The sequence below is a fragment of the Babylonia areolata genome, chromosome 4, assembly GCF_041734735.1.
Source record: "Babylonia areolata isolate BAREFJ2019XMU chromosome 4, ASM4173473v1, whole genome shotgun sequence".
In the NCBI taxonomy this organism is placed as follows: Eukaryota; Metazoa; Mollusca; class Gastropoda; order Neogastropoda; family Buccinidae; genus Babylonia; species Babylonia areolata.
Window position 1 is genome coordinate 32,322,961 of NC_134879.1, and position 4,297 is coordinate 32,327,257.

Below are 4,297 nucleotides of genomic sequence, written 5' to 3' on the forward strand. Positions count from 1 at the left end.
TTGTCTTGAGGTGGGGGGCCACCTCCTCTACAGCCACCACGCCCGTCTGTTGGCGGGTGGGCAGATCTGTCCCGGGGGTAGTTTGGTCGGGGGTGGAAGGGTTTGCTGTCTGCCCGGGGGTGGAGGGGTCTGTCACGGAAGCTGGCAGGCCGGAAGTAGGCGTCCTCCTGGTCCGAGAGGTCCTGGTCGTCCTCCGCCTCGTGGAAGGGAACGCTCTGACGGGGCCGGCCGCCTCGCTCGTGGCGGTGGTGATAGTAGGGGTCGGTGTTGAGGGGTCTCGGGTGGAAGGACGTGCGCTTGTTGCCGTCCCGGGGTGGGCGGAAGTGCTCCTCCTCGTCGTCCTGGGCACGTGGAGGGAAGCGGGTGTTGTCGGGTGGCCCGTAGAAAGACCCGTCGTCGTCTCCGTCGTCGTCGTGGTCTGCCTGGAAAGCCATGTCGTCGTCTTCGTCGTCGTCATCGTAGTTCCGTGATGGGTGGAAAGGTTTGTCTCTGTTGGTGTTAGGGCGTGGACGGAAACTGCATTCTCTCGGACGGAAAGAAGTGTCGTGGTGGTGGTTATCTGATCGTGGGTGAAAAGGCCTGTTGTTAGTGGTGGTGGTGTTACCAAGACGCGGTTGAAAAGGCATGCCCTCCCTCCCGCTTTCTCGTCGTGTGTGGAACGATTCCTCTCTACTGCCCTCTGATGACGGGTAGTAGGACGCTTCCGCGTTGCTGTGTGGCCGCCTTTGGAAGGAAGACGTGTCCGAGTTGTTGGGTCCTGGATGAAGGCCCGGGTCCTGAGGGTTCCTCTGCCTGGGGGGTCCCGACGGGGCGGCGCTGTTCTTCGCGGGGTGTGGCAGAGGCAGGTCGGTCCTGCCGTGCTGGGAGGTGGGGAAGGGTCTGCCGGGGTCCCAGCACTGCTGCTGTGTAGGGAACGGTGTGTCCGTGCTGTCCGGGGGGCGGCGGAAAGCTCTGTCCCCTACGACGTTCCGGGGTCGCTGCTGCTGCTGCTGCTGCTGCTGGTGCTGAGGCGGGTAGGACGAGCCCCCGGGATCTGACGCCTTGGCCCGTGATGCCTCCGGCTTGTTCCTGGCCGGGGTTGGTGGTGGGGGTGGGGGTGGAGGGGGCGAGTGGTCGTTGTGGGAGGGTGGAGGGCGGAAAGCCCGCTCCGTGTTGTCGGGGTGCGGGTGGGGATGGTGAAAGGGGGCCCCGTGGTCGGACTGGTGGTTCCGTGCCGGTGGGAAGGATTCCCCGCTGTTGTTGTTGTTGTTGTTGTAGGGCAGTGAGGTGCTGCAGGACATCTGCGTGTTGTTGTGTCTCCGTGGTGGGGGTGGTGGTGGTGGTGGTGGTGGGGGTGGTGGTGGTGCGGAGGGTGAGGTGTCCCTGTCGTCCCTGTCGTGGAGGGGGAACGGGGTGTGGGGGGTGGCGGTGCCGGGGGGACCAGGGGGAGCTGGCATCCGACCGGCGGTGCTGACTGCCGCGGGCCGTGGGTGGAAGACGTCGGGGGCGTTGTGTGGGTGGGGAGGGGGAGGGGCAGGCCCCCCGGGCCTCTCCGCGCTGCTCCCTCTGTGTGGGGGGAAAGTCACGACGTCCGAGGCGTTCCTTCTCTCCGGGGGGAAACCTTTCTCCGGGGAGGCGTTGGGCCGGGGGCGGTACTCCCTGTCCTGACCAGTGGGTTGTGAGGCTCGTGACCTCTGTGTGCCGTTGTTGTTGTTGTTGTTGTTGTTGCGCTGTTGGGAGAGAGACTGTTCCGGATCGTCGTTGTTTGACTGGGATGGGCATGGCCTCTCACCGCTGTCTGCTCGCCGCGGGGGGAACGGGGGGTCACTGTTGTTGTTGTTGTTGGGCCGTGGACACGACGCGTTGTCGGCGTTGTGTGGTGGTGGTGGTGGGTGGCGGAACCTGTCTGCATTGTTGTTGTTGTGAGGGCGCTGATGAAAGGGCCTTTCGTCGCTGTCGTTGTTGCTGTCCCCTCTGCGAGGGTAGTTCTCCGGGCAGTCACTGGGGTTCCCGCGTGAGGATGGGGGCGGGGGGTAAGACGACCCTTCATCCCGGTTCCCCCCGGACCTGAGGGGAGGGGGGAAGGACCTGGGCGGCGCGTTCCTGGGCCGGGAGGAGGAGGAGGAGGGTGAGTGGGAAGGGGGCCCCGCCATACGACCCGCACTGCCGGGCTGCTGCTGGTGACCCGGGTCCCCCCCTGCCCTGTCCGGGGGGTGGTTTGGCGGTGGGGGTCTGGACGAGTAGTTGACGTTGGGGTAGCGGTGCGGCGGACGGCCCCGGAAGGACGGCCCCCCGGACTGAAACCTGGGTCCCCGGGGGCCGGTCATGCCCCCAGGGTTCCGCATCCCGGGGGGTGGGGGAGGGGGGAACGACTCGTGGTGGTGGGGCGGGGGCCGTCGCGGGGGGAAGCGTCCCCCTCCTGGGGGGTGGGGGTGGGGTTTGCCTCCGCCAGAGCCACCGCGGGGCGCGAACGGGGGCCGCGGGTTGTGGTGGTGGGGGTGCTGGGGGTTAGGGGGGCGAGAGGGGTAGTTGTCCCCCTCCCCACCGGCGTGGTTCCGGGGCCGGGGGGGAGGGAAGTGCCCCCCACCACCCTCCTCTCCTCCTCCTCCTCCTCCTCCTCCTCCCCCGCCGTTCCCTCCCTGTGATGGTGGTTGACGGTTGGAGGACATCTCTCGGCGACAGCAGCTGCAGGAGAAAAAGGAAAGCAGAAAAAAAGTTCACCGCTTTTGTCGAGAGATAAGTCCTCGCACCTGTTGTGTGAAAGGAAAAGTCCGCTGCTTTTGTCCGAGGACAGTTATTCACCTGCTGTGTGAAAAGAAAAGTTGGTCCGCAATGTGAAAAGTCTACTTTTGTCAGAAACAAGTCCTCGCATGTTGTGTGAAAGGAGCAGTCCACCACTTTCGTCACAGCAAAGTCATTCACCCGTGTGTTTTGAAAGTCCACCACTTTTGTCGAAGTTCTCACCTGCTGTGTTAACTAAAGGAAGAGTCCGCCACTTTTGTGTCAGAGAAAAGTCCTCACCTTTTTTTGTGTGTGTCTGAAAGGAAAAGTCCACTTCTCTCTTGTCAGAGGAAAGTCCTTCGCCCGTTTTGACAGAAAAAGTCCATCCCTCGTATCAGAGGGGAACGGCCATTACATGTGTCTTAAGAAAAGACGACCTACCACTTGTGTCTTAATAGATGAATAATTCTCTTGTTTTTAACAGTCCACTCAGGATGTCAAAATGAAAAACAAAATAGAAAAGAAAAAACTTCCATCACTCCACGAGTCATTGGGAGAGAAACAACAAACACACACATAAATTTAAACACCCGGGGAATAAAAGGAATCAAGACTAGAAACACTCCGGGAAGAGAGTACACATCAACACCGCACAAGCATCCCGCTACAAGAGGGGACCCTACCCTACCCTACCTTGCCTCGCCCTCAGCCCGAATGCCAAGAAGCGTGGCTGAGTCGTGGAGAAAAGACGAAGATGATGATGATGATGATGTTGATGGTGATGGTGGTGGTGATGATGATGATGAATCGATAATTTGTTTTCCCCGGTGCCTGCTGCTTTCTTGGCTGACACTTGGTCGAAGTTTTGCTTTGTCTTGTGTGTATGACAACAAGGCAGGAGTCGTAGAAGGAGGAGGAAGGGGGAGGGGATGGGCGGAGTGTGGGGTGGGGGGGGTGGGGGCAGTCACGTGGTACAGGCATGAGGCTGCTATTGATCAGCAAAGTGATGTACGTGGTTGTCTGTGTATGAGAAAGAGAGAGAGAACGAGATACCGAGAGACACAGAGAGAGACAGAGAGACAGACAGACAGAGAGAGAATGTATGTGTTTAAAAGAGAGAGAGTGTGTGTTTAAGAGAAAGAGGGGAAGAGGGAAAGAGAGAGGTGTGTGTGTGAGAGAGACAGAGAGAGAGAGAATGTATGTGTGTGTGTGTGAATGAGAGAGGAGGAGAGAGAAAATGTGAATATATATATATGAGAGAGAGAGAAGTGGGGTCTTTAATGATTTATTTTCTGTGCCGACACGTGTTGTCTTGGCTGGCTGTGGCTGTGGGACTTCCAGCGTTCTTTGGTTTGGTTTGAGAAGTCGTCACTTTTCTTGACAGTCAGGTGTTGTATTCACGTGGGTGTGTGTGTCTGTCTGTCTCCATCCCCCCCTCTCTCTCTCTTTCTCTCGCTTTCTCTCTCTCTCTCTCTGCACCTGTCTCTCTCTCTCTCTCTCTCTCTGTCCCTGTCTCTCTCTTGTTCTTTCTCTTCTACTATCTCCCCCCTCCCTCTCTCTCTTCATCTCCCTATGTCTTACTCTCCCTCTCCAACTC